Source organism: Xenopus laevis, chromosome 7L (assembly GCF_017654675.1).
Source record: "Xenopus laevis strain J_2021 chromosome 7L, Xenopus_laevis_v10.1, whole genome shotgun sequence".
Classification (NCBI taxonomy): Eukaryota; Metazoa; Chordata; class Amphibia; order Anura; family Pipidae; genus Xenopus; species Xenopus laevis.
The window spans coordinates 85,140,182-85,167,736 of record NC_054383.1 but is presented as its reverse complement, the minus strand read 5'-3'; the positions used below and the strand labels follow the sequence as shown (position 1 = coordinate 85,167,736).

General features: G+C 37.2%; 1 long non-coding RNA gene across 1 annotated transcript; it reads left to right on the top strand.

The window, feature by feature from the left end:
• Nucleotides 1-930: 930 nt before the first annotated feature.
• LOC121395758 lies at nucleotides 931-24,961 on the top strand. The gene is made up of 3 exons (XR_005962660.1): nucleotides 931-1,255; nucleotides 17,012-17,046; nucleotides 24,898-24,961. It is a non-coding gene; the product is annotated as an uncharacterized LOC121395758 (long non-coding RNA).
• The last annotated feature ends 2,594 nt before the right edge of the window (nucleotides 24,962-27,555 follow it).

Sequence of the window (27,555 nt, the reverse complement as noted above, 5' to 3'; positions counted from 1 at the left end):
CCATGACATTTTCGATGCCTACACCTGTAAGTATTCATTTTATTCCTTCTTTTTAGCTATTATTTCCGCCCAGGAGCCTACTTTAAATCCTCCCCTGATGGAACATCCTGCAGATCTCTGTTCCCCAATTGTCATACAAATCACTACTGTACCTTATGCTTATTGTAAGACCAATAATAACTTGTAAGTTATACACGTATAGGGTGAGACTTCATTTAAACTACATGAATATTTCTTGTAGCTATAGTAAGTGCATGTAAGATTAGTAGGAAACATTAGCAGGGCACCCAGAGGATTAGCACCCCAGCGATGCGTTGTTCATGCAAGATTAGTACTAAAGAGCGGTGCGCAGTCTCAGAGCGCTGAACATTCCCTGGAAGCACCAAACTGATAGGTTTCTTTACATTTACAGTGTATATTCCTTTGGGTGCCCACATCTCACTTAGCTTCAAGCTGACTAACACTGCAACCCCATCTCTGGAAGCAGAAGTGAGGGAAAAAAACCCATATCTCCTAAGGGGCGCAGGAAGTCCCTGTTACCAGCATTTTCACAGCTTGATTTATTTTTTAGCAGCTGTTGTTTTGCTGTGAGGTATGGTTCTGACAAGCTGCTCTGCCTGAAAAATGTGCAGCATCTTTCCTTGAGGTAAAGGACACTGTGTCAGATTCCTTGCTCTGCTCCTCTGGGTTCTTGTCACATGTAAGCGCCCGTTCCCTCTTTCTATGAAAAATCCTCCTCTAGCCGTAGATACTTAGCAGGAGACAGGGTTGCTTATGGTTATACACAGCAGAGAGACAAATGAAAGGCAATTGCAGAGTGGTGGCGTATCAAGGAGCTGCCTAAACGCTACCTCTGACAAGTCTGGCCTACTCTGTGCCGTGTTTATAGCTAACTGCAATTGGGAGATGTGATTTTTATGCTTAAGTGCTCTGTTCTCTTTAGTGCACTATTCTAATTTGTGCTTATTCCCAAATGTACCCTGTACAGGAGCAGAACGCATATCCCAGGATTCCAGGCTTTAGCCACTTACATAATGCAGAGAGGCACTGCACAAAGGCATTTGATGGATCAGAGGCATTAGCTTCTTTCTGCTGATGTACAGAATGAGGCGACAAGAGAATGCCGTGTAAAATTCCTGATGCTTCTGCAGGCCAAATGAGAATCACAGCAAATGAAGCCAAACGCAAGTAAATCCTGGTGCCTATTCACGTCAAAACAAAAACAAAGGCGGCAATAAAGATGAATCATAACAAGGTAATTATTAGCATACTGGTGCACTGCAAAGAGTGTCAAGGGAGTCCACACAATGTGACCTTTTGTTCTCAGTCGCAGAAATGTACTGTAGGTGCTTTCTAAGCATCAAATCCTTTTTAATTCCTACCATATACACATATTATGCAGCATTCAGGAGCCAGATTATTAATGCCGTAAAATGAGCTACATTGTACAATACTCTAATTGGAAAAACAACATTGCTAATAGGAATATTATAGGTTTTTGCATTAAACATAAAGCAGAAACATAAAAAGTAGGCCTCAAGTTACTTAGATAATTGGCTTTTGGTTGTCCACATATGTTTGGCCTACGCATAAATGAAGTCTTGATTATTGTGATGGAAAGAGCTGTTCTAGTCTTTGCAACCATGGGCTAGGTAAAAAAAACATTAACACGAGTCGCCTTGCCTCCCAGTTCTTTATAGCGCAGCAATGATTCACTTGCTATGTGGGTGCCAGTCTGACGAGTTTAAATACTGCATTGTGAATGTGTTAGTACTGCTGCAAGTGCCTATTCAGACGAAGAATCCAAGGCAATATCATTTGCCTAACATATTGCTATTGCGTTTAAGTTAAAACATCCTGCAGTTCATTTTTTTTTCATCCAGATGACCAATTCATGTGAAAAAAAAATATTATTCAAAAGGTCAGGCTCAGGTTTTCTTTCTTAAAGGAATAGTTCAGTGTGAAAATAAAAACTGTATAAATAGATAGGCTGTGCAAAATAAAAAATGTTTCTAATATAGTTAGTTAGCCAAAAATGTAATGTATAAAGGCTGGAGTGAACAGATGTCTAATAAAACAGCCAGAATCCAACTTCCTGCTTTTCAGCACTATAACTCTGAGTTAGTCAGCGACTTGAAGGGGGGCAACATGGTACATTTCTGTTCAGTGAGTTTGCAATTGATCCTCAGCATTCAGCTTAGATTCAAAAGCAACAGATATGACCCATGTGGCCCCCCTCAAGTCTCTGATTGGTCACTGCCTGGTAGCCAGGGTAACCAGTCAGTGTAAACCAAGAGAGCTGAAAAGCAGGAAGTAGTGTTCAGACTGACATGTTATACATCAAATCACTCCAGCCTTTATACATTACATTTTTGGCTAACTAACTATATTAGAAACATGTTTTATTTTGCACAGCCTATCTATTTACCCAGTTTTTATTTTTACACTGAACAATTCCTTTAAAGATAGCAACAGGCACCCACACCTAGAGCTTGAGGATCCTACAGCTGCAACTCACAGATCCCATGAACAGATGAATACATTGCTCCTGGTCACTTGAGGAAATATAGAAGAAGCAGACCCTGCAGCTATAAATGCAGGCGCTGCATGACAAGGGATCTGAATGACCAGCAGCCAGATTACACTGGTTTATGTTTAGAGATTGGCAGAATCAGATGTAGCTGTGATTGGGCGAGAAGGAATGAGTTAAGGCAGGGGAAAGCTGGGCTGGGGGTGGAGAAATAGAGGGGTGTGATGTCAGGGGAAGAAGCAGTTCACTTCCTTATCTTCTGAGCAGGTAGATACATCCCACCCACCATGACCTCCTGGGCATATTTTGTGAATTGTCAGGAGTTTCTCTTCTTTATGTTCTCATGTCATCTATTGATAGCTGAATTTGGATATTTCCTGCATGCACTTTTATATTGTGGTTTCAGTATAGATATACATTATAAATGTGAGAGTCTGGATTGTATGAAATTCATGTTAGATGAGTGTCAAATGCTTGATCTAGAAGGAAGGAATTTTTTCCCTCTTGAGGCATAATTGGCATGGGCTTCTGGCTGGGTTTGTTTTTTTTTTGCCTTTCTCTGGATCAAAACAGTGGATATATGATAAAATATTTTACGTTTTATTTGTCACATCAGCAGTAGGATCTTGCTAGAATACTACACATGAGATTTTAGAAGAGGTAGAAAGCAGGTTCTCTCCTGTGACTGCACAGTGGGTTGATTGATACAGACACTAATATTTCTAAATATTGCACATGACTGCACCCACAGCTTCACCAAAAAGGTTCTCTGTATATTATTGTGTGCTTGTTCAAAATGGGACAGATAGGATACATAAAATCAGATATCTTATATCTAAATAACAAGTATTTAAGAACATAGTAACATAGTAACATAGTAACATAGTAAGTAAGGTTGAAAAAAGACACATGTCCATCGAGTTCAACCTTTTTTTTTTTATTAACTACCTATCTGCCAGTTGATCCAGAGGAAGGCAAAAAACCCATCTGAAGCCTCTACAATTTGCCTTAGAGGGGGAAAAATTCCTTCCTGACTCCAAAATGGCAATCGGACTAGTCCCTGGATCAACTTGTACTATGAGCTATCTCCCATAACCCTGTATTCCCTTACTTGCTAAAAAGCCATCCAACCCCTTCTTAAAGTTATCTAATGTATCAGCCTGTACAACTGATTCAGGGAGAGAATTCCACATCTTCACAGCTCTCACTGTAAAAAAACAGATCTATTAATATCAAGGGGCATAATGTTCTCAATTTGAATTGGTAAATTTCTCTCACAGTCCAGTGCCAAAGTGTTCATAACCACCTGGAGAGCAATAATAGAAACATAAACTTATTTCTGAGGTTACTTCCATAGTGCCAAACTGGTATGCTTCAAATAACACTTCAATGTCAAGGTGTCAGTTTCCAAAAGCATCCTTCCCAAAGCCAATCACAGAAGCCTTTTGCTCCAGGACCACAAAGGGAATCCCTTAGTGATTAAGAAGATCTTTGTGTATAAACTGACTGATATGTCTTTATTACAAGCTTTCGGTTGCACTATAAAGCCTTGATTTCAGCTTCTTTATCTTCTATAACCTTTTGTGTTGGGTGCAGCCTCTTACTATATAATGCCTAAACGAGTGGAACATACAGTTATTCTCTTACAAGTATTTTATTGCTCTTTCTAACCCATCACTAGCATCTCCTATTGACTCATATAACTCTGCTATAACTCCTTAAATTGCTCCATATAAAACCTTCCTATAACTCTTCCTAACATAGAACATCAACTCCTTCTAACTCCTTCTATTAATCAATATGCCCATTTATTATCCTTTGGCTTCCTGCAGATGATGGGATTTGTAGAAGGACGGAAACAGGTTTGAATATAGAAGATTTAACCACTATATACTTACCTACCACCCACCAATTACAGATGAAGTGCCAGTTCTTTTGCCATATCCTAAAACTGTCCCTTATTATAATGTACGTAATTTATTAAATGACCACTCAGCCTTATATTGCCAGCATCACAGTTAAATTAAGCTTCATACCAATCCCCATATACCCCAGCCTGCTGCTCTATAAATCCACCAACAATTGATTTGCTAATAAAAGTAGACTGGCAGATGCAAAAAATTTTGAAAGTGCTGCGCTGAAATGGTTTTGTCAGAGAGTGTGTAAAGAGGGAGATTTATGTAAGGAAATTGCAGAGAATGGCAGGTTTGATGGCCATATCTGAGATTTATGAATGTCCCCTTAAATAGATCAGCATCAATTTCATGACAAAATGCCTATTTGTGGTGCTTGATACCGCCATCAAACTGCTCATTTATGTCTGGCCCTCTGTATCTAGCAGAAAGTGCCTGAAATTCCTATTCATTTGCATTTCGCTTTATTTCCTTGTCTCTTCCATAATTTCCCTCTCTAACAGATTCTCTGCCTGCGTTTTACATGATAATACTTGGTACTGGATGAACAAACACAAAGGCTGGACTTTTTTTTTTCCTTTAGTGTTAACAATCACCACCTGCTTCTTACAAAAACATTTTCTTCCATTCCATATGATATGACAGAGACATTTCAAAGACATCTCCCACTTGGCTGTTCTTTCAGCCTCTGTGTGATAGAAACCATCGTCACATTCAGATTGATTTTGCCACTTACAGAGTTACGCTTTTAATAAGCATTGTCTTCGGAAGAAAGACTTCAGGATTTTTTGTTTCCTGAGTCTTCCGGTGAGCAGTCTGTACTTGTATTTGTATTCCTTTTGACATCGACCCTTTTTTATGTACAATGAATCTGTTTAGTAAGAAACTCTTCAATACTTAGCTGTTTAAAGGGATGCTATCATATAAATAGCCAATTTTTTTATTTTTTTATGCAAGCTTTAAAACTAACGTCCTGCTTTCTTTTAACAATAAGATTAATGATAAGATTTATTTATATTCATGCTCCAAAATAAGGGGGATTTCTATTTACAAACAATTCTTACATGTTCTTATTTTAAATGTTATAATACAACAGCTGATGATATTTAAGTTAAGTCCTTGCTGATAGTACTTAAATTAGCGTGACACCAAAACAATACTATTGGGGTTTTTGTTAACATTTAAATGGATTTTAGTAGCATTAAGCTATGATGATCCAAATTACAGAAAGTTGCAGGTCCCCAAGCATTCTGTGTAAACGATCTGATACCTGTTAAGCAGGACTACATCTTCCAGGATAATATTTAGGGTAGAGGTCTCCAATCCAACCTGATTTGGGAGCGACGCCAGTGTGAACAATGTTCCCAGGGTTTAATAAAGAAGGCCAACTTGCAGCAGCCTCTGTATTACAGTAATCATGTATTTGTGACTCTTATACTGTATTTGCCTAAAGCTGGGAGGCATTATAAAAATAGAACGTATAAAATAAATACAATAAGAACCTGATTTGAGACCATTGTGGGCATTATCACGTTGCTCATTAGGAACAAGTTGGGGATTACTGATGTAGGGTTACGCTAGCTGGGAGCTGTAGTTTAAAAACCTCATCCGGGGATACCTAAGCAATGCTGTATAATACATTTTCCTCCAACTCTGCAGGATCAGTGGCCGAATGAATGCAAGATCATCCTACAACGAGGTTTCTGCCTCTGTTGAAATCACTCTTATCTGTACATAAAAAACACTGAGACATTTTGTGCAAACGTCACACGTAGTGGTGACCACTAATCTGCTGCCATCCACCCGTCAGTGTGCATATGGGGAGAATTTATCATTCAAAAATGAAGTTGCATGTTTTTGACCAGATTCTGCCCCATTTAAGAGAGGAATACAAGAGTATGGACCTCACACTTGTCTTGAAATTTGCACCTTGAATAAATACACACTTCTTTAATGAATTGTGTACAAAGTAAAAAGTACAGGCACATGAATCCCTGTAATTAATTGATATCAGCCTTTTCCCTATGTCCCCATTGGGACTGCAACTTGAAGGTCCCGCAATGAGAACTGTGGTGCCTTCCTCCTGGCACTTAACATCCAAACTTGCACCGCATATATCCCCCTCCCCCATGTTTATGCTGTTTACTTCTGTGGTGTTTATACAGATGGACTGTAGATGTCACTGTGCTCAGACTTATACTGTGCATACTTCCTGACAGCTTAAAAGTGAAAGCTTACTGTTGTGTAATGGCTGCATGACTCTGCTAATAAAGCACTGTTATACTCTACTCATCCTCGGCTACCCAAAACATAACAACTTCCTTGCTCCTTGACTTTGTGGTTGTAATCGGGGATGGTCTGGTCAGGGGAACTGGCCTGTGTCGGCAGGACCCATTAAGGCCGTGGTCTACCAGATTTTTTTCCCAGTATCTAACCGGCCCAGTCTGACATTTTGCTTGTTGGAACTACTCATGCAACTGTCTTGCACTTAATAAACTGCGCACTTATGCTGATGCACTGCATGCGCCTGTACACTGGAAATTACTCCATTCAAACACACACACAACAGTCTGTTATTATGCTGAAATTCTGTAAAAAAAATGTTGCTTTGTGAAAAAAATGGTAATTTGCTGAATTCAAGGTCTTTTTTTGGCCTTCAACTTGCATTCATAAGGGAACCCCAACGTCTATTAAAATATTTATATGGGAAAATGCAGAGTATCTGCTTTCTTGTCAATATATGTATTTATTAAAGATGCGTCAAATTCTGGTTTTGGTTCAGGGTTTGACTGAATCTGATTAGAACCAAATCCAATCCAATCATGTGACTTTATGCTATTTGACTGTGGAAATGGTAAAATAAATTCTAAGTGCTATGCTTGCTGTTTTTTTACTATTAAAGTTAAGATTTAGATTTGGTATGGAGTTTATGGAAGATATGACATTCAGCTGAATGGATTTGGTGGTATTTATATATTTTACCATCATTGGATCCATTGTGAATTGTAATTATCATTCTACTGTTTGCTACATTTATCCTGTGTTGCTCTTTTTTAATGCCATTTCTGCACGTTCTGCGTCACTTCTTTTTTCTTTAAGTTCATGACTTTTACTGATAATTACTGTAGTTTTAAGTCTTTGCTCAGTACTTTTGAAACGCTGTTCACAGAGGATTCATGCCTTACACGTTTCTCCTCTAGCCAAGCAAAAATATCTATAAAAACAAAGGGCACTACAAAAAAACGTACTGGCAAGTTTCAGCAACTAATATCACCTAGAAATTATTTATAATATCATTATTGAAAAATTCTCTAAAACCAGATACAATTTTGATAAATGAATATATAAAATGCAATAATATACCCACATAAAATAGAACACTTAAATGGGTGGTTCACCTTTAAGTTAACTATAATATATTATAGACCAATTCTAAGCAACTCTGTCAATTCCTCTTCATTATTTATTTTTTATCATTTTTGAATTATTTGCCTTCTTCTGACTCTTTCCAGTTTTCAAATAGGGGTCACTGACCCCATCTAAAAACAAATGCTCAGAAAAGCTAAACATTAAGGGGCAGATTTACAAAATTCGAGTGAAGAATTCGAATGTAAAAAACTTCGAATTTCAAAGTATTTTTTGGGTTAAATTCGTTTGAATTCGAACGATTCGAACGATTCGAACGATTCGAAGTAAAAATCGTTCGACTATTCGACCATTCGATAATCGAAGTACTGTCTCTTTAAAAAATACTTCGACCACCTACTTCGGTAGATAAAACCTACCGAAGTCAATGTTAGCCTATGGGGAAGGTCCCCATAGGCTTGCCTGTGATATTTTGATCGAAGGATTTTCCTTCGATCGTTGGATTCAAATCCTTCGAATCGTTTGATTCGAAGGATTTAATCGTTCGATCGAACGAAAAATCCTTCGATCGATTGAACGAACGTTTAGCGCTAAATCCTTTGACTTCGATATTCGAAGTCAAAGGATTTCAATTCGAGGGTCGAATTTCGAAGTATTTTTTACTTCGAAATTCGACCCTTAGTGAATCTGCCCCTAAGTGTTATTTCTACTTTTGATTACTCATCTTTATATTCAGGTCCTTTACAATTCATATTCCAGTATTTTATTCAAATCAACACATGGTTGCTAGGGTAATTTGCACCCTAGAAGCAAGATTCCTGGCATATAAAACTGTTGGATACAAAGCTCAATAGCTCAGAAACCTCAAATTATAAAAAATGATAACCAATTGCAAATTGTCTTAGAATATCACTCTCTACATTATACTAAAAGTGAACTCAAAGGCGAACAACCCCTTTAAGGATTAAGTCGTTATGAAATAAATTCCAACTAAACAATGATAGTCACACTGATGGGATAAATGATGAATTAATTGATTAACACAAAGATGTGAAATAGTTATTAATGTAATGGATGATGTGATAAAGCTTGTGAACGCAATGGTAAAAGAACAAATCCATATTTAAAGCCAAATGGGTTCAAAGAGCTGGGCCCAAATATATCCTATCGATTATAAAAACCAAATAATTGGAATGGAATTGCAAATCAGAATACCGTAGCCAATAAAAATGGCTGACATCTATGCAGTCACTAGAATGAGCTGCTTCAGGTTATAGGTTATTTAGTGGGTGGGGCTGATTAGTTCAACATTCAGCTCACCAGCCTTCCAGAGTCTCTGTTGAGTTTAGCCCACCAACAACAATTTAAAATTTTAAGGTTCCATTTAGCACCTTAATAAAGAAGCCAGCAGGAACAGTCTAGCCCAATGCAAAGACAATTGACACTAGATATAGCATCATAACCAGTCTCTGCACTGAATATGCTATCAGTGTGTGTGTTTTGATTTGAAGCCGCTGGCATGTTTTCATAGATGTTTCTATAAATTCCCAGGGATCGTATGCTTAATATGTCTTATCTTCAGCCAGCAAGAACCCTGCCCACTCCATCACATTGCAGCAATTCTTCCTCACCTTAACTTTCTATTACACACAACTTCTAAGTGCTTCCATTTACAAACATGAAGCCAGAAGGAAACAGAGTTGAAAATAAGGTGATCTGAGGCTGAACTGAACAACTACAGCAGGAAATCAATACACTGTTTCAGGGAACGGCACTCATCTGCAAGCCTCATAATCTGATCAGCATCACTGTAAATTCTCTTTTCCTCATCTTGCTCTGCTTTTTATATTTCCTTTGGACCACTCTCATTTGATTAATCCTTGGCACCACAAAGCAGTTATCTAAAGTAATGAGCAAACGTATTTGCCTGGTACAGTTCACAGCAAAATCTGAGTTGTTGCCAGCAGTGAAAATGTCACAATTTCACTTTAAAGTTTTGAAATAGTCTATTTAGCCAGATTAAAAAAAACACAGACATCTGCCCCATACTTTCCACATTAACCAAAGGCATTAAAGCCCTCCCCAGCCCTCCGCCTGTCTATCTAAGGAGCAGCCTGGGTGCCATGTTTGGAAGAAATTCATAGTTTGCTGCTTCTGTTGACACAGGCCGCTGATGGAGCCATGGAGCAACTGCCACCTCCACCAGGAGACACACTGTGTGTGATTCACAAATGAGGTGAGACAATTAATGGAGTACATTCACACAATGGGGTCAATTGACTAACATTCAAATTTCTATTTAATTCACAAATCATAATTTTTTAATTTCTATAAAACTCTAAGGGGGCAATGTAAAAAAAGTCGCTAATGGAAAAACTATTTGCAGTGCGAAAAGTTATGCCTTTGCGCAAACAACTTTTTCTTTGCGCAAATTTAATATAGCTTTTGCCAACCCGGAGACTGTTTAGCGACCAGTTCCCGACAGTGGAAGACCGTTTGCGAATTTTATAATGCGAAGTCAATGTAATAAAACTTCTTAATGAAAAAGTCTTTATGTTTGCTCCAAAAGATTACGACACCTTCAAGCACTTCTTAAGAGTGCGCAATTAAAATTCGAAATGCGCGATAAAAATTTGCAACGCAATAACATTTTAAGGAACAATATTGAATTGCGAGATGTGGATTTTTAGTCTTATTGGTGCGAATTGTTTTGCTCTCAAGAAAAAACTTGACTCAGCGAGTTCAGGGTTTTAGCCTGAAAAAGAAATTTTTGACCACAAAAATAACCTCAAAAACCGAAATGTTTGCGGAAAATACACCTCGATCCTTAATAAATCTGCCCATCGGTGGTTTTTGGATTTTTTTTTTCACTAGTAATTGTCCGAATGACTAATTCTAGAGGTTTTTGGAATCTTTACTGCACCCTATAGCATTTTTTTCTTCAGTCTATACTTTAATATTCAGATCTTTCATGGCATTTGTGGTTTTAGAGAAAATGAGTTTAAACGTGGTTTCACAAAGCTTTAATACCACTACAATTCAACCTTTAATAAATGGGCCTCAAAGACTGTGGCTAACTGTACAACCACAATTATACGTAGTGGTTGTAATTAAGCCCTATAGTGTTTGAAGGGACGTTTCATAGTTGAGGATTCTGTAATTTAGTATAAAATACCTATATTGGAGAGACACTGCAAAAATGGAGAGGTTATGCCCTCTGTAGGTATATTTAATGTATAGTCAATAATTGGTAATGTCCAGGTACTGAAGCTCAAGAAAGAAGCCCTCTGCTTACTGATTTTTCCAAACTTTTAGACACTGTTAGTAAATAAGCATCAGAGCGTGGATTCCATGACCCAACCTATCCCTTATATGTTCTGTCAGTTTGGGTTAGCAAAGGCTGATGTATACTTATCAAGCAGTATTGAAAAATGCTTGCTTTGCAAACTCACACCTTTTCGGCAACCACTAATAATGAAATATGCTGAATTTCAAGTAGAATAGAGAGGTGAAAAATGTGCTGGCTTCAGGCAATCAGGTTTATAGTGGAAGTAATGTATTTAATTAATAATTCACAATTGCTAATGCATTTTTGCCCATGCAGTCTTAATAAAAAAATGGACGGCACTTAACTAAAACAGCCCAAAATGAATATTTATAACGTTCTAAAAAAGGAAAATGCAGAATGGAGGGTAACAAATATGGTACGTTATATTCTGACTTCTAATCTCCTATAATTTTCTTCAGGTAATATATATATAGATTCTTTTATGATTACCAGACCTCTTGCTCCTGGAGGAATTCCAGATTTCACACTTAATTGACAGAACACATTGTTGTTTTGTGGTCCCACCTATATATTATGAATAATACATTTCCCTGATTTTACATTTTTCCTGGATTTTACGCCATTTTTTTTGGTCCCCTGAAAAATCTAAAATGGGGGTTCTACTGTATTTGATTAAGGTGGGCTTTTATGGCTTTATTTTAGCAAGGCACAGAACAGCAGTTTTTATACATGATATAAGAATAAACATTTAAACAAATGTATTGTGCACACATGTAGGCTATTACCTACTGGCCATTTATAGCATGTGTTGTAATTAATAGGGATTCTGTCATGGGAAAACATATTTTTTCAAAACTACAAACCACACCACTAAAATCATGACAGAATCCCTTTGTATTTCTATGGTTGTAGCTGATGGTGCCTCCAATAGTTTACATGGGAGTTTGAACTTGGAAACTCACAGCAGTAGTGGCCCTTGGGCAAATTAGGTTGCAACTTGATGGAGTATTTTTTTTTAACATTGCATTAAAAATGGCAAATTTTGAGACTTTAAGTAAAGTCACATTCTACACTGTTTGTTCAAACACCATCAAAACAAAGTAAAAAGAGGAACCTCTGTATAAACAACTCCCTCTCTCTCCCTCCCGCAGATTCTTCTTGTTTGGCTGTAAGATAAAAAGCTGCTCATTTTCCAGTGGGTTTTGGTTGTTCTTGGACAAACAGAAAGTAAAATTTGGCATTTTACTTCCAATTTCAGATTTAGCCCTGTTTTAACTGACAATAATGCCCCACCGGTATGTCTGAAAACGATAGATAAGTAATAAGATAACAGCTCTTGACACTTCTCCTGAAGGATTCAGCTGCCTGGAATGAACTACCACTGCTCTACTTTGGCTAATAGCATGTAAAAAATTAGAAACTGTCCTAATTTAAATCAGTGGCGAGATGGCAAAAACTGCCCATGCTGCCTCCTATTCACTCTAAGGACTACAACACATGGGGGGTTTGAAGACTACAGGGGTCAAAACTTCTGGTCAAAACACCCTTGTATGCCTGTCTCTGATTCTGGTATCAATATATGAAAAGCACCATGGTTGATCCATACAGCATGATGACTAGGGTTGCCACTTGTTCGTTTTTGACCTGGTCAGCTGTTTTTTTGAAATGCAGTCCAGGTCAAAATGACAGGATTCCCTATGATTGACATGGTGATCGGCCACCATAGCCCTGCCCCTGACTTCACAACCTGCCCAGTCACATCATGACCTCACCCCCATTACATTACGATCCCAACCCTAGTGATGATATAGCTCTTGGGTGCGCATTTTTGCAGTAGAGGTCTGCCAGTCATTGCCCTGTTGTTTACTCAAGGTGCTTCTCATTTAATATTTTTTTAATGTGATCAGGAGTGGTGGTGATGGGAGCATTTTAACTATAGCTGGCTGCTACAGGACAAAACACCCTTTGTGCCATAGCCCTAATGGAAACTGCCAAACGCTTCTAGTACAAGTAAATATTAAAATGCTCTAAAATCTATTTTTGGGCCAATAATTACCTTGTATGCCATTAGTGTCAGTCTCTATGAATGAGTAATATCCATACATACACTTGTAGAAATAAAGTTGCGGTTACTTGCAATCCCACTTTCTACATACATAACACATAAACAGCACAAGCTACATTACATATAAACAGCAGAGGGTTCTGACACCCCAAAAACATTAAATGCAGAGAGATGACATGGAAACTTTAGCCCACAATACATTATATACAGTGAAAGGAAATGGGTCCTGATACCCCATATCTTTCTGAAAAAAGGGCTTGGAGTAGGTTTCAGCATCCTACAGGTCAAAATACTTGCATGCTGCTGTTCTGGATGTATTTTGCATGCACTGGGTCATGCATAATGAACTGAAATGGCTTCCAACACACTCAAGAAAAAGAGACTGCATCAGCATATATCTAAATATATAGTATTTTGCTACTATTTCATTTTAAAACCTTTAGATTTGCAATCAGTCACAGGCTGGTGTCAATCTTGGTCTTTTATCAGTTACAAATGGATTTTAAACAGACCACAATTACTCTCTAGCAATAGCCATTTTTAGTAAAATGCTCTGAGACTTGCAGTCTTCACAGGAGATAGAGTTCTCGGCAGAGTGCCTTATATAAGATATAAGATTATGAATCTGATAGTGTCTCTTGGATGAAACTAAAGCATTCGTTTTCATCCTTTTGAATAGGTGTATCATTTCATAATATGCAGCCATTTATTAGAGGCTTGAATTCCTCTCACTGGCTGCTGCTGCTCCCCAAGTCTTGGAACTAACATTGTCACATTGCTCAAAATGCTAAATACATGACTAAGGGCTCTGCCTTGCAAGAAGAGTTTGTTTGAAAATCGCTTGACTTCTTCAGATGACATTTGGAAATTGCTTTAATGTGTAGATTTTCCTCTCTATGATTTTTTTTCCCCATTTTCAATATAAAATGATAATCACACAAATGAAAACATCACCCATGGAAACGAGATGGCTTTGATATTAAAAACAAATATTATTTTTATCTGTGAGAGATTAGTATTTCCAATACAGGACTTGAAGTACGTGATGGCAGTAAATGTTTTATGAAACTGTAATGTCTTACGGAATTAACTGCTCTCCCTTAAAACAATGATTTATGGCGGAACACAGAGTACACTGTAACTAAAAGAACAGATTAGCATTCATAGATCAGGCTTATATACACATCTAGGTGAGGAAACCTAGTCACATTTTTCTCTATGAGTGAGTCCTTTTACAGTTCTCAATATTTTAATAAAAGGAAATATATTATGAAATATATACTTTTCCACTGCTCTTTTCCCCTAGAGCAAGGGAAGATGAGATGGCCTTGAAAGAACATCATTAATAAATGCATGAAAACCTCAGAAACCCATTTGTGAATGAAACATACTGTATATTGGTTAACAGAATTCTCAGATTTTCATGTGCTATGGCTATATTCCTCCTGCTGATTACTGGTAATTTCAATCCTTGGAGGTGAGTACCGAAGTATTATTCTGTGTTAAAGCAAATGAAACAAAAGCCTGTACAAACTGCTGTTCGTTACAACAATCTTTAATATATGGCCTACCAGACGATACAACTGCACAATTGCATATAATTTAAGGTCTACATTACAAGTTGTAATTTTGAATCAACAATATTGTTGCTGGTACTAAGAAAAATAAAGTATTGACCAGACAGGGGAAGTGAGGTAAGATGCAGGTTTTTGAGGAAGGTTATTATAAAAAGAGTATTTCTGCGTTTGGGGTTTGGGTTTCTTTTTTGGGCATCTGGCAGAAACATGCTATCTAGCCTCCTTATTATTAGGCACTGGAGAGTTTTATCAGCAGCGTTCTACCTGGGCTGCTAGAGTTGGGTGCTTCTAACAACATCAGGTGCTAGTGGGGGAAATGTTTACTGAAGTGTGGCAGAGTTGTTATACCCCTACTCATACAGATAGTAGTTATATAGTTAAGTTGGGTTGAAAAAAGACCAAATTACATCAAGTTCAACTCCTCCAAATGAACCCCAGCACAATCTCACTACCCTCACCATGACAACCCACCTACACTGCTTCAAATTAAAGTTCTTTTCCTCTAGTCTAAAGGAGTGGCCTGTGCTGTGTTTATCCTTTTTCTCCTGATAGGAATCATTAAAAGGACACTCTCATCAAGTTTTTTTCCCACAATGCATCAGTTAATAGTGTTGCTCCAGCAGAATTGTCCAATGAAATCTGTTTCTCAAACGAGCAAACAGTTTTTTTAGAATTAATTTTGAAATTTGACATAGGGCTAGACATATTGTCTGTTTCCCAGCTGCCCCCAGTCATGTGACTTGTGCTCTGATAAACTTCAGTCACTCTTTACTGCTGTACTGCAAGTTCGAGTGATATTACCGCCCTCCCTTTCCCCCCCCAGCAGCCTAACAACAGAACAATGTGAAGGTAACCAGATAGCAGCTCCCTGATACAAGATAACAGCTGCCTGGTAGATTGAAGAACAGCACTCAATAGTAAAAAGTCAAGTCCCACTGCGACACATTCAGTTTCATTGATTAGGAGAAACAACAGCCTGCCAGAAAGCAGTTCCATCCTAAAGTACTGGCTCTTTCTGAAAGCACATGACCAGACAAAATGACTTGAGATGGCTGCCTACACACCAATAATATACATTTTTAAAAAAATACACTTGCTGGTTCTGGAATTAAATGTTATAGTGTATTATCTGCAGTGTCAACAGTGTAATTTAGTAATAAAAACAAAACAAAAAACCAAATAGTGGGTGACTTGCTCACTCCTGTGATTGAGAGCTTTTTTTTTTTAGTAAGCCTTCCAGGGGTGCTATTGTACTTAGTTATGTTTAATAATGTTTCATTCTGCTAGTTATGTTCACTAAATTTACTTTAACCACTACTTTAATAAAGCTATAGTCTTTCAGATCTATCCTGGACAATTTTTAAGGGCATTGGCCTGGGGTAATATGGGGCCTGGTGGTCTGTGTGTATGTATTTAGGGAAAAACAGTGTTTTGACACCTCCTCTGTCATTAGCTTTCCTTTACTAGAAGGTTTTTTTCACCTCTTAAAATGTTTTGCCCCCTTTCATGGAAAACTTTATCAACCATATATACATTACTGACCCAGCTAGGACTATCAGTCACTACTTTTGTACATGGAATGAAAACAGACAGAATAACCTTTCCAAAGAATTTTTCTTGTCTTTATCAATTTGATCAAATGAACTGGCACTTTTCCAAGTATTTGTTAGCAGAAAGTGCCTTTGAACAAGTGCAGCTTTTTCGGTATTTGTGAATCAGAATATAGATTTAAAAATGTGCTGAAGCAGTTGGCCCTTCTTTACTTGGAGCCAGCTTTATCCAAAATCCTTATTAAAACATAATTTTCACCATGTTTCATTGGGGCATTTATTAGCATTGGTGGAAATGTTTTAGTGCAAATAAGTGAGAATTTATAATTAACAAATGGAGTTTATTTTGTGCCACTGATTTGACCTGTAATAACTAATAGAGCCATGGTACTAAGGAAAGAAGATTAACATTTTCTCAGAGCAGATATCGGCCAGATAACGTGTTGACCTACAACCACCTGATCTTATATATATATCTGCAGGATGTTTCTCTATGAACGATGCATGCTTCTTACATCTTAGCAATTCAGTAAATGAGTAGACCCAAGCATAACTCTTTAGTTTTAAGGTCACTTTCATGTTTTCCTCCACTTCTGCTAGCTAGTAATAGGTTCATGATCGGTGAAGTTTTTCAGTGCATGAGCTAGAATTTATAGTTTGTGTTTAAGGCTCTGTGATAGCCTCTGAATTTTGATCAATGTTATGTTTCTCTGTTTTGCAGATACAGACACAAGATGGCATAACTTCACATTTACAGTAAGTTGTACTAAAGACTTTTCTCCTGTGCATCTTTGTGTGGTTTTGGAATGGGAAGGAAAGGAGACAAATGGATATATGGGAAAACACAACTAACCTTTCTGTTAAATTCTTTTATGTATGTCCTATGATATTGAGAAACAATAGGATTGGGGTTGCCAGGAGCTGTTTATACACTGTTACTTATAAGTGATGTTAGTATGGATCATAGGCATTCTAGATACGTTGCTGATGTTGAAAAGAAGCCTTAACAGGCTTTAAAGCTTTACTGATTCTTTAACATAAGGCTTTCTTCATTTGAATCTCCGTCAGCATGGGGGAACATTATTCTTAATGTTGGTTCTGTTTGTACAGGTGGCTGCATGGTGGGATCTAAAGCTTGATCACAATTTTTATTTCACTAAGGCTGAGGGGGTCAAAGAGATGTCGGAGAAAGGAATACTGTACATTAATTGATGGTTAAGTTAATCTACCAACAATGGACAATTTGCATGGTGCATAAACCCCACTAAGCTTAAGTGGGCAGTTATTGCCTCAAATTACGGCTTCTGTTATGGGTTGAGGATTTAGAATGGTGGAATGATGAAAGGTTAGAATGGCATAATGCAAAGTTGTGGAACAAAGAAATCAAGTGATGTTACATACAGTAATACATTGTTTTGCCTGGTTGTGGAATATGTATCCCACAATGATGAATATAGATTTTAATACAAATGACCAGATATATAATAGCTCAGGTTATGCTAAGTTTCTATATGAACAAACTATGCCAGTGTGCTAAGAAAAAAAATTGCTAATAAAAAGACAATCTACCGTATAACTGCATGCAATTGTGAACTCACTCCACAAAAACCTTGTAATACAGGCAAATATACTGTATAGACTAAAATAAGCTTTCACTCGCAGCTTTATTGCATTCATTATTATACAGGTTTGGTGCATTACCTCCTAATGGTTTGAACTGGGAGTCGTGCAATTTAGCTTTTTTTGTAACTTGTATTTTTATTAAGTTTTCAAAGTAGATAAAAGACATACAAAAAGAAAGATCAATGTAAAATAATGTAAAACAAAAAGTTGTTTACAACATTGCTTAACCAAAAATGCAGTGGTCTTAGTGTTACATTACACTTATTATTTGTAATTAGCCATGTTAGTACAGTTTAGAACATACAAGGTGCACCTTCAGATGTCCGGTCTCTTATGGCATTTTAAGAGAGATTAGTCATACCAGTTAGTTATAACTTGTTTGTCTTAGACACTTTTTGTACATATCTTCTATATCTATTAAGTGTCAAATTGTAGCACTTAGTTGCTAATTATCTTTATGTTGCTACTATATACATATCTAAAGGTCCCCATACACGGGCCGATAAAAGCTGCCGACAGGCTGGCAGCTTATTGGCCCATGTGTTGGGCCATCCAACGGGCTTCCCTGATCGTAAATCAGCCAGATCTCGATCGGTCAGGTTAAAAATTCCCGGCAGATTGCAGCCGCATCTATGCATGTATGCGGTCCCGCGATACAACTGCCCATATCGGATCCATTATGATCTGATCGGATCAGCCCGATATTGGCCACTTCGATGTGGGCATATCGAGGAGAGATCCGCTCGTTTGGCGACATCACCGAACGAGCAGATCTCTATGTCTATGGCCACCTTAACAGTAAAAGTCTGTGTATTAGAGGTGACGTGTTTCCCACTCTGACCAGATCTCTAGATATTGTGCAACTTTATCTTGAATAAAGGCAATGTTATTTTCAAAAGCGCGGTTAATCTCTATTCTCTGTTCAGTTTCTGCTCTGGTGGGTATAATGTTAGACTTCCATCTAGACACTATTGAAATGCGTGTATTTGTAAATACCTGGTTAACCAATATCTGCATTGGAGTAATGCAATTGTGGCCACAACATTGTCAGTGCTATTGTCTTTTTCTGTAAATTATAATAAAGGGTACAGCTAACACTCACAGTAAGTGACAGCCAGTTTAGAAATTTGCATGCACATTACATTTATGTGTATTAGAAATAGTCTTTCTTTTTTATTTCCCTTACTTTTTACTTTATTAGGTTGGGTAAGTCTCTACCATGGAGACATCTGTACTTTTCATACAGTCATACACAGAACTGAATTTTTTGAAAATTGGTGGCCATAAGGTTATTCATGCACCCTCTGTTATCTGTCACCTATCAGTTTTAATTTATACTTACTTGATGTCCATTCTTCATTGCATTTTACATCTATTTTTTTTTGGGCATTAGGGCTACTGAGAACAAAGTCATGTAAGCCAGTATTAACAAAACACATGTACCAAAGCTACTTCCTCTGCATTGAAAATCATGTACTAGTGGGAACTGTTATCAAGAATGCTCCAGACCTGAAGTTTCCCAGATAAGGGATCTTTCTGGAATTTTGACCTACATACCATAAATCTGCTAGAAAATCAATTAAACATTAACTAAACCCAATAGGCTGATTTTGCCTCCAATAAGGATTAATTATATCTTAGTTAACATAAAGTACAAGGTACTGTTTTATAATCACAGAGAAAATGGAAATCATTTTTACAAGTTTGAATTTTGTGATAAAAAGTCTATGGGAGACGGTCTTCCTGTAATTTAGAGTTCCCTGGATAAGAGATCCCATACCTGTATGTGGATACCATGAGTATGCCACCAGAGGAAATCTAATGTCATTATGGCCAACAGGTTATCATGTGCACTCCCATAACTGCTGTTCCTTGCTCATGTGTGTAACATTTTGAAGCAGAAATATGCAATCATCAACTGGAATAATAAAAAGGGGTATTCTGTTTACTTATGTTGTACTAGCACCCACAACCGTGAACGTTTTGAATGTATTGATATTTATTAATATCGCATTTACATTATTTATACATTTTCTATATTAAATAATGCATGTCTATAAATGATTGCCTTGTTAAATGCATATGATATTCTAACAATATTAGATTTTATTTGCAACGTGATGCGACTTCAGTATATCATTTAAATACATTTGCATAATATTTACTGCATTTGCAGCTTCCCAGAAGCTTAAAATCACAACCATTTTGTTCTACCAAAAGAAAAGTTTCAAGTACTATGTGGTCATCTGCTGCTTATTCAATGCCCCTGGTAATCTAGTTACTACTAAAGCACCCACTGTCCCCCATGCATCAGCAATTTAAGCTTCCACCATATTTGATTAGAGCTTCACCTGAACATGATGTCCTTCCTCCTATATTGCATAAAATTACTTCTGCCCAGAAACCCTGCTACAAAGTTAGTACTCTAGGTCTGCCCAGCGTGCCCAGGGTTGCCAACACTGTGCTGTGGGAGGAAGTAATGGGTTTGTATGTATCAATCCCTTCTGTATATTATACAGACTTATTGTATTTTTGCACTTGCATATGAACTGACCATATGCAGTACATGTACATGCCTACATTAAAAACCTCAGTTGTAGAATCTTATTGTACGCATCTAACACTTGATTCTTAATTGCAAGAAAGATACTTTCCAGATAAATAAGAGTACACCTTGCAAGAAGGTACCTATCTATGGAGCAAAAGCTTTAGTCCTTGTGCTCTATGCCTTGAGTTCTCTTCCGACTGCATCTCAGGTTTCCCACCTCCCTCCCCCATTCTCTGATTGTAGAGCTGCAGATTTTTATTACAATGTCTTCATGCGGCAATGTGAGCAGGTACAAATGTGGAGCATCTGCTATAGTGCTAAGTGTCCTTCAGGGATCCCCAACGCCATTGCTTGGTGGATTATAATGATGGCGCCATAACGAGCATTAACGCACTGCTTGTCATTTGTCAGTATTTATGCTCCCCGCGGGAGGCATATCTCTGCAAGGAGGAGGAGGAGGGAGACAAACGTGGAAGAAATATTCATTTAAGAATAACACACGCGTACACACACTCACGCCGTGGGGCTGGATGATGGAATAAGCCCACTCAGCAAAACCGAAAAGAGATCAGGACATTATTAAAAGGCAAAGTGCAAAGGGTAAAAACCCAAGAGACTCAGAGCCTAATAGGCATTGAGACTGAATAATATTAAAAAAGGAGAGAGTTAATAGGCACTAAAGGGTGGGTTGAAAAAGAAAAAAGTTGAAGATTATAACGATAGATTATAAGTATGAGTAAGTGAATTATAAGTATGAGAAAATAGAAAGCATACCACACATCTTTGGATTTAATTTTTTTTTACATTATATACACTTTTATTATTGACCCTCTTTTAGATGTTGTAAATGGTCCATGGCCACCATTATTATTGATCTGCCTGCCTAACACCCTGTTCAGGCCCTTGGAGGAAAGCTCCCATACGATGTTGGTGTAAAGCAGAAAGTAAAAGAGCACCCTAATTAAATTAAATGACTCTCTGAGATGACACTCTGTAAATTACCTTGTCCTGGCACTGATTGTCATGTGTCCAGTGCATCTGCTAATAGGTAGCATCTTTGCATGCATATTATTGCACCCTTCTAGGAATGAACATGTTAGGTGCTGCGTCCATGCACAGTAGATTTGAAGCAAAGCTTGGCAATGTTTTCTATAATTATTCATATGCCTACTTCATGAAAACTTGGATTTGCCCCTATAAGACATTTACATATTGTTGATCTTGGCAGCTGTCTTGTCCATGATTTGCCTGCCATTTCAAGCTGCTCTATTGCAACTAGCTCTGTCCATCTGGTTTAACCTTAAAATGTCTTCCTGATTTTCTTCTTCAATTTCACACCTCAAGTGCAACAGTACTGACAAAGTCACATTGGCAGATCGCTTTTTTTCATGGAATTTTACAAGAAGCATTTCTGACATATACAGGGTGTTACAAAAAATGGCAGACCCTGCAACTGCTTTGGCCTTGGGTGGAAGAGGAGAGGGGTCCCTGATATATAACCTTTTAGTTTATTGTGAAACAGATTCTCAATGCTTTTGGTGGGTCTAACAAAGATTTACTGTTGTGCCCAGGCCTCTGTAGACCACAGCACACACACACTACTAGGGACCTATTTTTGTGGCAAAAATGTTGAATTTGAGTTTTCAAAACTCAATTTTCTAAGATTTAGCTATAAAAAAATCTTGAAAATATGAATGAAAAAAATGCATCAGGTAAAATTTGTTGAGCGTCGCTCGAAGTCAATATTTTCAACATACATTCCTTTTTACATTTTTTTAAAAAAAAAATGAATTGAACAGTGGGATATTCATTGTGGTCTACTTTTTTTCACGAATTAAAGTACGTTTTTCCAATTCAATGTTTCTTTGTAAATATGCTAGGAATCGAGAAACAGGAAACTCAAAAATTAATAAATTGGCTATCCTGGGATCTGTTTATTAACATTCCTTTTTGTTTGATTTTCCGTAAGTGTTGTTTTTGAATTAATTATCAATTGCACAGGCTTTTTTTAAACTGAAACGCCACCTTTAAGTATATGCTTATTATGTTAAAAATATGCACTGCTAAAAAAACTGGTGACTTTGCAAATAATTATTTCAGTAGTTTGCTTAAAAGATGTCCATAGACAAGTTGATTTTGGCAACAACCTCTGCGATTCCTGACTGCATTGGCTTCCCCAAATGTTTTCTGTTAATGAACAGGAAGACTGAAAATCTAACATCAGGTTAAAGTATGGGCAGATGTGATAATACATTTGTGTGTCATCTTTAAAATGACAACAATTTTCTTATTGCCAACAGGGCCGGATTTCATCCTTTTGCGCCCCTAGGCCGCCTGAATCCTAGCGCCAACACGCACCGAGAGAACATGAGATGGCCGCTAGGCCGCCTGGGTTCTAGCGCCCACACGCAAACATGTGCATCTCCCTACGAGCGTATGCGCCGACACCTCAGCCACCAGGTTCTAGCACACGAACATCCCCCCCCAGTGCTATTAGAGCTCTACCAGAGGCACTTGGGTGGCAAACCGTCCCTTAAATTTTGCCGCCCTAGGCCTGGGCCTTTGTGGCCTTGCCACAAATCCAGGCCTGATTGCCATGGAAAGCATGCAATAGCAGTAAGAAGTGCATGCATACTCAGTGAGTGTAAAAAAGCCAAATCACTGGTACCCTACATTTCATAATTTCAAATTTCCTACTGTGACATATTTATAGTTACATAGTTAAATCGGGTTTAATAAAGTCCATCAAGTTCAACCCCTCCAAATGAAAACCCAGCATCCATACACACACACCCTCCATACTTTCGCATAAATTATATATACCCATACCTATACTAACTATAGAGTTTAGTATCACAAACGCCTTTGATATTATGTCTATTATGAAATGAATAGCAGTAAAGCAAGGTTGACTCTTGTTCTGTGTTTTAGACTACTGGCTTGCATGATTAATAAATTGTTATGTTTTATAAAACATTACAAATTAATGCCTGACCAGGCTTTTCTTTTCTTTTACATGGGGGGGGGAGGCAGGTGCTTAGGCTAAACTTAAAGCAAGTTTTCCATATATTATCTTGCTATGAAATAGTAATGTTTTAAGCAAATGTTTTACCCAAAATGTCAGAAACCTCTGACCTCAGGTCTCATGCTCATTTGCATTTTGATTTCTACTGCAACTTTTAACTTCAAGCCACTTGCAACTTTTTCGCTGCTCTGACATGGGAGCAGTTGTTCGTACAAAGCAATCAGATCCAAGTTTTAAGGGGAGAAACTTTGCAGTTTAAAAGTGAATCCAGCTGGCTTCTTAAAAATCAATTTACATGTATTTCCTATTCAACTCCATTGGGATGAAAGGGGACGCTATTCCTGATGCAACCAGTGAAAGGATGGGGCTCTGCCTTATGAATATATTCAGATTAGCAGGACTGACTTTTTTGCAGGCTGACTAGTCAGATGTTAAAAATAGAGAAAATGCAGATGTTCCTGAGGCTGTATGAGAAATCATGAATGATAGAGACTGTGAATTGTAGATGAGCCATGTATAGATGGCTGGTAATCTAAAACACGAAAGTATTGGTGTACAAAATCCTTCTGCTTAGAAGTTTCCTATGAGATTTGGCCCATTAATTATACTAAAATTGCCTTGAAATGTAATTTGAAATGCATAGATTAGCATTTTTAACGCCGAGTCAATTTGTTCTTGCTTGGTGTATCTTTTGATGCAGGTCAAACTGGGGTCTTAATTAACCTCAAATTTTATATTACTTACACTGGCAAACTGGCATGTGACATAATTACTTTGACTTTTGCACTTTTAGTGCAATTCTTTATACAGTAATCTGATTTGATACATATCAACTAAAGATACTGCCATCACAAAGAAGGTTGTGAGCCCAGCCCACATTATTATAGACTCTCACTTAAGGGCGTGAGATTCATTTGCATCTCTGTAATTCAATGCTATGTGATATCTTTCTATCTCACTAATGATTACTAAAAGAGATCGTGTTATATTTATTGTAGTTTATTGATTTATGTCTGAATAAATGAAATAATTTTAGGCTCGATATGAGTAAAATGACTGCACTTATTATCCTCACAAATTTGCTCCTTTTCAACCTTTCAATGCAGGGTTCTTCCCATTAATGGCCTAAAGTCAGCTATTTTTAAAGATAAATTGGATAGCTGATATTTCTAATAAATGGTTCCTCTATCTTTCTGACAATACTAAAAAGAAGTTAACCTTGGGTGGTTTATTTTCCTGTTTTTTTTTCTGTAGGACACAGAATAATAAGGGAACTTTCCAGCATTCAATGGCAAATGAAAGCATTCTGCCCAGCACTCGCATAGAGAACATGCTGTGGAAGTGAACAGTAGTTGTCTCTTCTTCTTGTCTTTCTGGAAGCTGATATTAATTCAATCTATATCTTTCTCAGGAAGTGCACTTTTAGCGAAGGTCTGTTGATAGAATGGAAGACATCGCGGAGAGCTTTTCCACTGGTAATTGTAGCCATAGTATTTACCTTTCTTATAATCGTGTTGAGAACCCAAGGAAAGACTTTTCATTTCTATTGTTAACTCTATAGCATTTCAGATTCTGACACCCAAAGTATTAGTCTTCTGTTAAATTCAAAGGACTTTCCTACCATCATAAAAAGGAGACAGGTGAAAAAAACTAGTCTTACTTTTGCAGGTTGTTGAGACAAACTCCAGATGTTACACAAGGACATCATCCTTGCTAGAAAAGGAAAATATTCTCATGATGCTTGGCAACTTAACTGTAATATTGCAGCCTATGGCTTTTAACCCAGTGTCTCTAACTAATCAAAAATATCTAATGGCCCAAGGCAACTTTTCAGTTGTCTACAGACAGGACAGATGCTGTCAGGAATTTGGAGCTGGCCGTGGTCCTGAATCTCACCATCTGGCTGTTGCTCGGGAAACAGGATGTTGGCTTGAAAAAAAGTAAATTTGATCTCTTTAACTGTAGGAAAAGGTAAATTTACATGGGGGTATATAGAAATATAGATAGATAGAAATTACATTTGCTGATCAGTTGCAAACCATCACATAAGTTTAGCACAACGAAACAAAAACATGTCAAAAATATATCAATGTAAAAAAAAAAACAACAATGGTCACTGAACAAAATAAAAAGCAAGAAACACAACTATCAAAGGAAAATCTTTTAAAAACCCTATTGGCAATGTAGATGCTGCATTTAATTTTACTGTCAGATCCTCTTTGTTTGCTTTGAGACATGCAACCCATATAAACCGAGAAATTTAATCCATGATAAAATCTGCTCATTAACACAAACAATGCATTCATTTATTACACAGAAATAATCTGGTATTTTGAACCCTACAGCTATAGATCAATGGATATTAATATCCATTAATCCATTAGTTGTTATCAACTGTTCATTAGCATTTGTCTGTTTCCATATACTGCATAAATTTAAATGTATAAACTTGTGTGTGCCAAGTAACATATATATATATATAAACATATATATATATATATATATATATATATATATATATATATATATATATATATATATATATATATCAAAAGCATGTAATGAACACAAATATAACAAAGCATCCATAAGCAATAGCAAACAATTGATGTCAAGCTCAAAAATCAGGCAATAATAGGTCATTATTTTTAGTTCAAAGGGACCTTACTATTTGAGCTAAATGAAGAGCTCTCCATTATTGCATAATTTTTGCAAACATACAGTATGTGTGTGTGTGTGTGTACAATATATATGTGAGTGCCATGTTTCATGCTCATATCCTACCCCAAAGCCCCAAATCTGAAAATACTCCATCTCAAACCTGTCCAGGTCATGTAGAAGTCAATATATATATATATATATATATATATATATATATATATATATATATATATATATATATATATATATATATATATATATATATATATATATATATATATAATGTCCATATAGGTGAACGCACTCTTACCGGATTCAATGAAAGTGGGTGCGTTGGTCAAAAGATTAATGATACATCATGACAAATGGACCCGCACTCCAAGGTTTTTCATGAAAATAATGTTGTGTTTTATTCACAAATGAATATCCAACGTTTCGGTCCCCATTGGGACCTTTCTCAAGGAGAAAGGTCCCAATATATATATGTGTGTTTTTGAGGTCAGCACAATCACTAGTCCTTAATAAAACTGAATCATTTTGACCAGCTTTGGAATAAGAAAAGAATCAGCTAAGATTCCTTCTTATATCATCTCTCAAAGACATGGATGATGGAAGAAGGAATGCAGCAATAAGTGCAAAGTGCAATATTTGAAGTAAAATCACATTTTTACCCACAATAGAGCATTGCCCGACAATCTCAATATCATTTTGGGAACCAGCAAAATATCATGTGCTGCAATTTGTGTGATTCAGACTTAAATTAATGTCTACTGTGGGAAATGATGTGGAGTCACATCAGAGAAGGAGCATTGATACTCACCATAAGACTCTAAGAAGTGTGCATAAGTTAAAGTTCCTTTGTGGATAGCATCAAATAGGACTATGCTCTTGTCCTTGTGATTGTAATTGAACCCTAACATTAGTTCAGGGTGAGTAATTTCCCCATAATATATACCCGTGTATAAGCCGAGTTTTTCAGCATCCAAAATGTGCTGAAAAAGTCTACCTCGGCTTATACTCAGTTCCCGACCCGAGTAGCTGAGATTGCAGTCACTTTTAATCATTCCTATACCAACAGTTCACTTGGGGAGAGACTGCAATATCCCACAATGCCCTCTGTTGGTTATATGAAGGAATAACAGTGTGCCCTCTGTTGGTTATATGAAAGAATAACAGTGACTGCAATATCACACAGCGCCATCTGTTGGTTATATGAAAGAATAACAGTGACTGCAATATCACACAGCACCCTCTGTTTGTTATATGAAAGAATAACAGTGCGCCCTCTGTTGGTTATATGAAAGAATAACAGTGACTGCAATATCACACAGCACCCTCTGTTGGTTATATGAAAGAATAACAGTGACTGCAATATCACACAGCGCCATCTGTTGGTTATATGGAAGAA